The sequence below is a fragment of the Furipterus horrens genome, unplaced genomic scaffold (assembly GCF_987537825.1).
Source record: "Furipterus horrens unplaced genomic scaffold, mFurHor1.1.pri manual_scaffold_6, whole genome shotgun sequence".
NCBI lineage: Eukaryota > Metazoa > Chordata > Mammalia > Chiroptera > Furipteridae > Furipterus > Furipterus horrens.
In genome coordinates, this window is record NW_028327176.1 from 115,228,380 (window position 1) to 115,240,852 (window position 12,473).

A 12,473-nucleotide genomic window follows, 5' to 3' on the forward strand; every position below is an offset into this window, starting at 1 on the left:
ATTACAAACTTTTTCAGTTACAATTTACTTGTGATTATCTTTTTTGCACTTTACTTTGAAGAATGTATTTGCTAAATATTGAACTCAAACTTGAGCCATATTTTTCTTCTAACATTTTAAATGCATTTTATTGTTTTTATTATTTCTGTTAAGAAATAACTTTGATACCTATCTTTATTTCACCATATATAATATGTAATATTTTTATTCTGATTACTTTTAAAAGTTTGTATCCAAATTTATTTTCAATAGTTTGACAAAAAGTGTCAAATTTGCTTTTTTGTGCAGGCATCCTGCTTTTGGTTTTCTGAACTTCTTAAATTGATGAGGTTTATTAAATTCAGAAATTTTTAGGTTATTACTTTTTCATATATTTGTCTTTCCCATTATGCTTCTTCTGTATTTTTACACAATTACCTATATGATAGATTGTTTGATATTGTGACACTATTCTGTTCAGGTTTTTTTTTTTTTTTCAAAATGTTCAGATATAATATTAAATTAAAAAAACAATGTGGATATTTAATACATAGTTTGATTTCAAGCAAAGCATGAATAGGCAGAAAAGAGAATACTAAAAAGTAACAGGTGGAACTGTAACAGATAAACGTTTGTTTAACTGTATATTTCTATACTGTAATGTGCTTTATAATTAGAATGTATTCACTTTGTATTAAAGTATGGCTGTCATACCATATTGTATTAGTTTCAGTTGTACAACATAGTGAATTCACATTTATATATCTTATGATGTGAACACCACATGAAGCCTCGTAACATCTGTCACCATACAAAGCTGTCACACTCTTATTGACTATATTCCCCTTCATCGATTTTTACCCATTTATCCACATCTCTACCCTCCAGCAACCATCAGTTTGTTCTTTGTTTTTAGGAGTCTGTTTTGTTCTGTTTTGTCTGTTCATTTGTTTGGATTTTTTATACATGTTCTTTGACTAAACCCTTCCCTTCCCTTACTTATCCTCTTTCTTTCCCTCCTTTCCCCCTGATAACTGTTTTTTCTGTTCCTTGTTCAATTTAGTTAATTTGTTTGTGTTGTTCCTTAGTCTCCTGTATTAGGCAATATCATATGGTACCTTTCTTTCATTGCCTGGCTTATTTCACTAAGCATAATTCTCTCTAGTTCCATCCATGTTGTCGCAAATGGTAGACGTTCCTTCTTTCTTTCTGCTACATAGTACTCCATTGTGTAAATGTACCACAGTTTTTTGATCCACTCATCTACAGATGGGCACTTAGGCTGTTTCCAGCACTTAGCTATTGTAAACAGCGCTGCTATGAACATAGGGGTGCATAGGTTCTTTTGAATTGGGGTTTTAGGATTTTCCAAGTATAATCTTAGCAGTGGAATTGCTGGTTCAAAAGTCAGTTCCATTTTTAGTTTTTTGAGATAATTCCATACTATTTTCCATAATGGCTGCACCAGTCTGCATTCCCATCAACAGTACAGTAGGGTTCCCGTTTCTCCACATCCTCACCAGCACTTGTTGTTTGTTGATTTGTCGATGACGGCCATTCTGAAAGGTGTAAAGTGGTATCTCATTGTGGTTTTTATTTGCATCTCTCTGATGGTTAGTGATGTTGAGCATTCTTTCATATGTCTATGGACCCTCTGTGTATCCTCCTTGGAGAAGTGTTTGTTCAGGTCTTTTGTCAAATTTTTATGTTCAGGTTTTAAATTTAAAGTTTCTTTTAATGCTGTGCTTTGAATAATTTACTTGGGCTGTGTTTTGGATAATTTCTGTTGACTTTTTAAAAAGTTCAATGATTCTTTCTACTGTTTTGTCTATACCTTTCTTCATATTTATAATTGTTATAATTTCAATTTTTTAAAAAATATATTTGAGATTGATATGTCTTTATACAACCTTTGACTTTTTTAACTTTTTGCTGAATTCATGTATACAGTTAATTTGTTATTTATGTTCTCTGCTACGTTCAAAATAAGAGCTAGTTTGCATGTTGGTTTCAGCAGATTTAAATTTTTCTTGCATGTACATTTAATTTGCCTTCTAAATAAGACTTTATCTTCTTGATTTTAAAATTTCTTGCTACTCTAAATATCTAAAATATTTTATGCCTGTTATATATGTGTGTGTATGTGTGTGTGTGTGTGTAAATTCAGATATACTGCCACATTCTTTTGTTTGATTCCATTTATTCTCCCAGGTCCTTAAGAACTTAAGTTCTTTTATATTTCTGGTGATGAAACTGAGGATTTAAGCATTTAGATGCTGTTAACTGCTGATGACTGAGAAATTGCTGTAAGGAAATGGAGATAATCTCAGGTCAGGCCAACTCCAGATCTTCCATTATGGTGATACAACCAAATGACTGTGATCTCATGGATATTTGTATTTAGAACTTAAAGGAGGCTTGACTACATATACATCCTGGGATTCACTGGTTTCAGACACCACAGAGGGGAAGAATGCGCATTATCTTTCTGCTTTCCACTTATCTTTCATGCTCTTTTCTTAGCAAACTGTAGGGAGGAAGGGAGAGAGAAATGTTACGCCAATAAATTTATTATTACAGTTTGTGGTTTTTCTTGACTCAGCTACAACCTTTATTTCCTCAACAAAATGAAGAGCTTAGTTGACTTTTTCTTAACTTAGGAGAGAATCTGAATTCTGGCTAGTTCTCTGCCTTCATCTGTCTATATCCAATCTAGATCTATCCATTTCCTAGACAAACTCCTACATATTTGAAGGACTCTTCTATCACAAACCAGTTTATGAATATTTCTTGTGGTCACTCCTTTGAATAGTCCCATAAATATACATAATCTGTAAGTAGAAAAATGTCTGTATTCATTAACCTCTTTCAGGTAAAGGAGAAAATTTTCCATGCTATGCAAAGTGGGCATATTATAAAGATGAAGCAATAGCCCCAATGGTATGTGAGAAAACAGCAGATGCACTGTCACTGCTATAATTTTTAGCCTTTTTTTTTTGTATTTTCTGTTCATTTCTGTAACTTGATACTCCCAATTCCCTAGAAATAGAAAGTTTGTATTTAAAAATATGTTTGAAAATATTTTAAAACACCATTTATGTGTAGAAATGCACACAATTTAAAATAAAAATAATATTTAAATAATAACATTCAGTCAATGTTAGTGTCCAGTAAGTGGTCATTGTATCAGCATTTACTTTTTTTCTTATTTTAAATCTAAAGAGCATAATTATATTATTTATCATTGAATAAGAGAAACTAAAAAAATCTGAATGCTGATATATCATAATGCTCTTTAAGGTAAAATATTAAGGCTGATTTAGCTGAACTGAATTTTGCAACTCTCTCAAAAGGTGTGGGATACAGGTGTTAGGACAATTTATTTCAATGAAGTGGTTTTAACAGCCATATTACTCTTTGTTTAAGCATATAATAAATTGAAATGGAAATATATTTGGACAAATAATTTATCTGAAAAGTGGATAAAATATATGTTAAGAGACTATATACATATTTTTAAAATATAGAAAAATTATAATAGTATTTGGTGTTAAATAATGTGTATATAGATATGTATTCCCATTTAAACTACAAATAATTTATAAGTATTTTCATGTCATCTTATTAATGTGAAAACTAAATTGCAAGAGATATAATGAATTACTTTAGTTCTCTTGACAATTACCTGGTATAATGAAAAAGATTGAAAAATGTAAATAAAAATTTCAGGTTTTTTTTATAATGCTTATAACTTTTTAAACACCATCAAATATATTTTCCTGAAAGCAAACTATTAATTTGGAAATTAACTACTAATCAGAATAAAAAATTTTATAAATGTTGTCAATATTTTTTCTTCAAGTTTGCCCCTTTTTAAAAATACCAATCTCTAAATTAAACTACAAATATGACTAATTTAACAGTTATTTAATATGCAAATTATGTTTATTGACTTCTGAATTATTTGTTACACTGAAATTCAATGTCATATGCATATGTATTATTACAGAATCCTGAAATGTAGTTAAGCTTAAAAAATAATACATTTTAATAACTTCATTTAACTAATGAAGAAAATAACTATTACAAAATTATCTGCCCTAGATCAAAGATCCAGTGTACATATTTAAATACACAGTACACATGCACGCACTCATACACCACGTTTTTTACAAATATCAAATGATATAATCAGCCTCAATATCTCAAAGGAAAATTAAAATAAATAACAATACTGTACTTAATACTTAGGGAGAGCCAGAATTATCGGGATCAATCTCTTCAAGTAGACTGCTGATATTGATGGGGATTTTGAGGAGTTTAAGGGCAGACAGGCTATCAGAGATGTAAATGGTTGACATCATCTATAAATATGTGGTTATTTATGTAAAATTGTTGCTGATTGATTAACACTCAGATGTATGTGTACTGGAATTGATATGCTTCTGATTGGCTGAAGTTCAGAAATGAGCTGAAGTTGATTGTTTGGCTTGCAAAGCATTTTTATTGAGACAGGTTTTCTTGATTAATTCTATGAACTTTAAAGGAGTCTGGTGATATTTGTTAACATAGCTAAAAATAATATATTTTTCTTTTAAAATGTAAGATTTGTTATTTTCTTATTATTCAATTATTTTTGTGGTTTACTCAACAAATTTTGCAAGCTTTATCAATAAAAGTTGTCCAGATTTTCACTACTATTGTTGATTCTCTTTTAACACTAGAATTTATTTACAAAGACTCAAATTTTGTTTAAGTGTCCTCAGAATTAGTGCCTCCTATATTTGTGTTTTAATAAGATTTTTATTGTCAAATCGTGACTATGTAGAATTCATTGCAATTTTGGTTCACAGATGTTGAACAACTGCAAAACCAACAAGTATTCATAGAAGTAAAATAAGAAGGGACAATATTCTGGAACCACAACCAAGACTTCTCAGGCCTATATAAGTAAAGCAACCTCAAAGCCTCCCTGAGTCCATCCAAACAGGCAGGCTGCTTATCCTCTGAGCTGATATAGATTGTCACATCACACCTGTTTCTATAGATATAAAATAAAATGTTAATAATAATTCAAAGCCCCCATCTTCTTGATTTTTCAAAAGATTTAACACTAATCTATTTTCCATATACTTGGAATAAGGCATTTTTTATGTTCCCAGGACTCAGACTATATAATGTGTCATGTCAGCCAAAGTGAGAGACAGATTTTTGATGTTATCCAATTTTTTTTCAACTCATACTGATGGTATCAACATCCACAGAAGCCAGCTCCATTAGTTAGTATGTATGCCCTAGGAAAGAGTGTTAAACCTTCATATACTTTGTATTATTTATAGGAATCTAATGTAGAAATTGAGTCATGGGATCTAAACAATTATATTTATTTTCACTTAAGCAGATGTATAAATTACCATTAACTAATGGTCTATTTTGCATACAATGAAGATGCTAAAAATTAAAGTAATAAACTATTTAAAACTATATGAGCTGTAATCTAAAGCAAGTACTGTTTATTAACTAGATATTAAACTTTCCAATATGCATTTTAAAACATGAGAAATAAATTATCATAAAAGTAACATTGTAATTTACTTGTGTGCCACATTTGTATATCTTTGAGAAGACTGGTTGAAGCTCCTGTTATTTTGTTATGAGAAGAAAAGTTTGCTCAAATAATGTTTAAGTATGTAGTAAATATGAACCAAACTGAACTGAGAGAATATAATTTTATACTAGTCAAATAATAATATTAAGCAGGCTCCACAAAAAGAACCAAGCAAAAATCATTGGTAAAGTACAGGTTCTTTAGTGAAAGACACTATCTGAAATGCTTAGGAGCTCAGATGATGTTCATTATACTAGGTTTTAATAGAGACCAGCCATCAGAGAAGGAAAACTCTGACTCCAAAAAACCTCCGCTGCCTTGCGGCATACCTCTTCAGGGGAAAGGCTAAGGGAGTAAACCCCGACAGAAAATCCGGAGCCGGAGTCCCTAAGGCAGTTTGACGTTGTAGTCAACACCGGCAACTCCTGCGGCACACCTGAAGCCAAGTTGTATTGACTCCGTCTTTCCCTTGGATCCTTCAGCTGCGAAGAGAGGGGGGGTCTGCTGCATGGGCAACAGTAGACCCTCCATATCACCCTGCCCAGGCTCTGTAGCTTCAGCTTCACTGGAGAGGACACTCCAGCGTCATCGCTAGATGTCGATTCAACACGGGAGGAGACAGATACCGTGTCACTCCCGAGTTGGACTGCACAGCCATTCTCGGCGGTGCAGATAAACTCTTAAGAAGCTACACCATCATCTCTCGAGACGGACGGCTGCCGCCGCCGCCGCCGACGAATAGAGACCAGATAGGCTTGCTCTTCTTATAAGTGGAAAAATGCTCACAACCAAACCCAAATTCACATTATATCTTCTCCACAATTGCAGTATAAAGAGGCCATAATCCTAGGAAGTCCAACGATAAAGTTATATGAAAGACACTGGCAGTTTTGTTTGGGTCATTTGCCCATCTCTGGGTCAATTACTTCAGCCAGGAAGATAACATAAACAGATTGGCCTGTCTTGCTCTATTTATTCACTACTCTGATAAGGTACCATGATTATAATGACAAATGCCATGCTTCCCTTTATTGAGAAAATGAGTTCTCAGTTAAAAAAAAATAGCAGTTCTATTATGAGAAGGAAGAAGGACATCACTGGATAGACAAAAATCAACAGATACTCATAATACTCGATTTGCGAAGTCTGGTTCTCCTCCAGTTTATACATGAGACACCTTATTCACCAGCTTTTGTATTTAAGGATTCATTTTGACTCAAGTTTAGCTCTCTACTCCACTATCTTGTTTTTTCTCATCTGATTGGGTGTCCTCTGGCCATGCCTGTGGTACATAGAGCTGGAAATTGGTAATGCCACATATTGACACAGAAATAGATTTTGGCATTTGAGTGGTCAAAGGTTGGGGATGACAGTGTCGTGATACCTATAAACTTAATTTATTATCTGTATATTATATTTCAACTTCTAAAATGAGAGTAGTCACTAAATCTAGTTGGAAGATATATTAGACACATAGTATTCATATTTACCTAGAAACAATGAGTGATATCATAGTAAGTTATTTTGTTTTTAATTAAAATCATTTTTTAAATTACAGTGCTTCACTTAGATACCAAATGTCATAGCATGTAGTTCCCATTATCTGTTCAAATTTTCCCCCTCCCTCCTATAAACAGGATATAGACAAAAGGTCAAAAACACCAGATGATTAGCATTACTCTGAGCCAATTTAATTTCTCCTTCTGTCAAATAAAGTTAAAAGGAGATGATATTTAAATCTCATCTCCATTCATAATTCTTCAACCATCTAAGAAACAAATATATATATATATATATACATATATATATATATCTCCAGTAAACAATAAATTTAGCTACAGCTTTCAAAAAGCATTTTTCATTAATGATGGTATTTGCATTGGCAAAAAATCAAACACATAAAAATAGATATCCCTATATATATTAAAACTCATTTTAGTGCATATTGGAAATAGATGAGATTAAATAATGTATTTTCTTAATGAATCACAGAATGTTATTTTTTAATGATTAAAAACACTACTTCTCTACTTTTCCAATGTCTTCAGAAAGAAATCTTTAGAGCTAAGTCATTTCAATTGGAAAGCCTTTATTCTTTAAGGCAAATGGTACTAGAATATTTTAAAACATATTTTTTATACAACTAGCATACCACTCATTTTAAATTTAATCATAAGAGAAATAGTATATTATCAAGATACATATTGTGTTAGCAAATATATATGTAAAGTTATAAACTGAACTTGTGTATGCAGGATTGTCAGGTTACTCTCCAAAGGTCACTTGGTAAAGAGCAGTAACCTCCACTACTGACTCTCACATGCCATTTTTTTCTAGTTTCAGAAGCAATAAGAAGAAGAAAAAAAGACCTCTTGTTATCCCAGCACACAGTTTTAGAAAGAGTTCCAATCAGGGTAGCTCAGGATTTTTCCCAAATGGGGATATTAAGACATGACAGAAAACTCTAATTAACCTAAGACAGCAAAGGCTTCTCGTTCAAGGAAAACAATTTGTTTCCCAACCAGGGCATATATCCAGCTCAAGAATAGGGCATAATGAGTATCCTAAGGCATTCACATGCATTCATTATGCTTGTTTTTTTCTCTAAGATATACATACAAACATTAATTTGAAAGAAAGATTGAAATAAGCAAAATAAAGTCAGACTCATAGATGGAAAGCAGGATGACAGCTAAGGTAGGGGGAGGTTAGGGGTTGGAGGGACTGGGCACAGAGGAGAAAGGACTCATGGATGTGGACCACAGGGTGGTGATTGCAAAGAGAGGAATGTTCAAGGGGACTAAATGGTAATGGGGAAAAAAAGACTTTCAGAAGCAAAAATAAACAAATAAATAAATAAAGCCAAAATATTTAAAAAATTAAAATTAAAAAATAAAAATAAAGCTTTATTCTAATTAAAGTCAGAATCTGATAAGAAATTACTTCTGATAGTAGGAAAAAATTAATATATTTTCAGCTACAGGATTCTCTAATTAAATTTTAAATGTTGACATAATATGGTATGGTATCAATGATAACTTTAAATTATTTGGATAGATTATCAGTAAGTAATTTACACTTTTAGATAATCACCAGCTTTTTCTGGAATTATGTCATATGAAAATACCACAGTAACTTGTTGCATGGAAATACATCACCAAAGTTTTGTCTTTATTAATAATATGTTTTAAAATAAGTATCACTTAATGTGCATGTGTATCTTATATTGAAAGTCTAAAATGTATCTCATGGTAATGAGGTTGATCACACTTAGATATTACTTTACTTCTGTCTGCCCAAATCTCTCCTTAACTTTAGCAGATTCAATAGTAGACAAGGAAACTCTTGATAGGGACATTTTACAACTTATTCGCTTCCAGTTTAATCATTATTACTCTGCTCAAAGTTTTAATTTCTTACCAAAGATTCCAAATTCTTCAATAGTTCTTTCAATCTTCAATATGCCTATCAAGCTCCCAGAACTACTCCATAAAGATCTTAAATCTTTCAGACAGTTAAAAATGGGTCCAGAAGAAAAGGATTGAGACCTTGCTTGACAGAATCATGATGACTTTAAAATTGAAACAAAATATTTGTGTTTCAGGCTGAAATTCTTTGGGACATTTTTAATTTGGGTTATAATGTTGTATATCTTAGATTACTGGGATACCCCAATGTAAATAGGTATAAAAGTTAGGATAGTATTTATTGAGGAGAAGCAGTAATACTCCAAATCTGAGGTGGCATAATCTATTTTAACTCAATCTCAGTTATAACTGCAAGGAATGGGTGGAGAAAGTAGATACATAGATAAATGGATATAAAGATAGATGATGATGACAGATAGATGATGATAGATAGATAGATGATAGATAGAGAGATAATAGATAAAAATTAAAGGAACAATGTTCAACTAACCAAGCTGCTCTGAGCCCTAATTTCAGAATGTCAGTGCAGTTGTACTTTTCTGGGCTATATGGACTATGTATGCATGTCTTTAGTTAGTTAGGAACAGTGTCGCTTACAGAGTAGAATCAAGCAAGTATCTGTTTTTCCTAAATCCACTTTCAAACCTGAAAGCACACTTTTTCATTTATATAAAATGTCAAACACACTAAACCCCAGGAAATGGTGACAGAACTGCATTGTTCCTTATATGTTTATAACTGAGTTGACCCTGACCCTGATCTCTTTTTTAGCCTCTGTTTCAGTTAGGATGCCTTCTTCTCTGTGATACCTTATGACCAGTGTAATAATCTAGAAAATCATATTATTAATTACATTACAAAAAGACTTGAAAAATTCAGTTCCAGAGTTGTGGCAATGGCTTAATATCATCAAAGACCAAAGGCCTTCTCTCTCTCTCTCTCTCTCTCTCTCTCTCTCTCTCTATATATATATATATATATATATATATTTTTTTTTTAATGCCTTCACCATATCTATCCTAAAGCTACCTGCAGTGTGAAGTATCACATCCTCATAGAATAGTTTCTTAGTAGCAAGAAAGATGATAGATGCAAAAACAACCTTCTCTCTCTGTGCTACTTTTCACTAGGGAGACAAAAATTCTCACATTGCTCTCCTCCCCCTCAGCAGACTTCTTTTTACATTTCATTGGGTGGATCTGGACCATATGCCTTTCATAGTCTGGCATAAAGACACATTACCCCAGGCGGGTTAGACCAATCATGATTCATTTCCTGGGGCTGTGCATCCTGTGTCATCCCTTGCCTCTTTTAAGCTCCAGTCACAAACTTGATAATAGGAAAATAAAAGGACTGTTAGGAAGAAAATTCATCAAGGGATGGTTGCCATGAAAAAATGAATATAAAGAGGGTATCTGAGGAGCTAGGGAGTGATGAAGATTATGGCCTTCTGACTCTCCCAACCATATAAAAGTAAAGGGAGTGGAAAAATTAAATGTGTAATACTGAGCTCATTAAACTTTAAAATTGATACGGGTACCAAGAATGGTTATATATATGGTTATGTATATGTATATATGTATATATAGATATACATATATATGCACATATACATACATATGCACATATACACATAGACACACACACACACACACACACACACACACACATATATATATATATATATATTTTTTTTGCTTTGTTAAAAACCTCTTTCTTGGTTAGGGTTTTATTGCTGTAGATTCTATATTATTTTTAATTCTACAGCAGGAAGAAAGAATAAAACATCTTGGAGTCCTCTTAGAATTTGACAAATGTCACAATACAAAAATGCAGCAAAAATTATATATTTTAGATCACCTGAACTTTAGTTAATAATGCGACACAGGAAGAAACTATGGAGTACAAGTGTTAAGAAATAAAAAATGGTTTGCTCTCCAAAAGCCAAAGTCTTTTCAAGTGCTACAGTATAGAAAAAAAGAAAAAGACTCAGAATCATTACAAAGCAGCTGAGCACATGTATCTACAGGACTAAGACATAATTTAGCTTTATTAAGCAACTGGCTATAAAAAGAGATAAAACTTGAACTATTCTCACAAAGTGTACTAATTTCCACCAAGTGATAGGGGTTGCATCTATCCCAGCTACAATTATTCTGTGGAATATTAGGAAGTCGCTTAGAGATGAAAGGAAATAAAATGTAAAATAGTCAAGTAGGCTCAGGCTCTATTGAATTAGGAGACACACACACACACACACACACACACACACACACAAAATCCTTGCTCTTTCCTCTTCCCTGTTCTTTGTTCATCACAGCATCTTTGACATCTTGGACATCAAGAATATATGTTTCTCTTAACTTTATTATAACATTTTATTATATTACAGGCGAAATTGTTAATGAACTAACTTTGAATTCCAAACTCAGAAAAAATTGACCCACTTGCTTGTTTCCCAGTATTCACCTGCTCAATGTACCAATGTCAGGGAAGCTAAAGAAATATCTTCTATTTAAGATTATAGCAGAAAAATACCAATTAGGGAAACTCTATTCCTAATCCCTACAATGTTTGCAACATTGTAGACTGATATTTAATGCCACTAAAGACATCTATCATTTTGGGAACAGTTCTGTAATTCAAGTGTTAGAGAAAGTGTAATAACATAACAAAGTGGTCAGAGATTAGGCTGTATATCAATGGATTTGGCAAAGGAATCATCATATAGTATTATCTGAGCCTTGATGTGAGGAGATACCCTTGTCCATCAAGGAGGAGGTTAGTATTTCTGTTACATAAATGGCTGTTTCCCTGCTCTCATTATTTAAGGTCACTGAAATGAAGTTTCCCTTGAATTAAGACAGGGATCAAGCCTGACCTTAACTCTCTGTGGGGCAGGGATTCATGAGGGAAACACATTCTAAAGTATTAAAAAAGAAGAAGAAGAATTCCAGTAACTTGGAACTTCTAATTAGCTTTGAAAGCATGACTAATAGGAAATAAAGGTGTAAGCCACAGTTTGGAGCATTGAAATATTTCTGTTGAAAGCTCAAATATAGCAGGTGTTTTAAGAATATCAGCTGCATTGGCTATGGCAGCAGAAAAATAAGAGAACAAGGAGATTGAGTAAGAGCTGGAGAAACCTCAGCATATGTACAGATGAGGCAATGAACTGAAGAATGTGTGCAATACTTGGTGAGCAATATGAGGAATTAATAATTTCTGAAAAGTAGGGCAATGGGTGCTCATGTAGAAATGATCTGTGTTACTGTGTTTTGTGGTATCAGGTTGTATTGGCCAAAGATATATGAACTGAATTATAATCTCTCATAATACTACCCTTAACCCCTTTTTCTATTTAATTTTTATCCTTAAAGCTTAATTGGTATCAAACATAATATGAATTTTAATACATTTTCATATTTATTGTCTAGCTCCATATTAGTGTATGAATA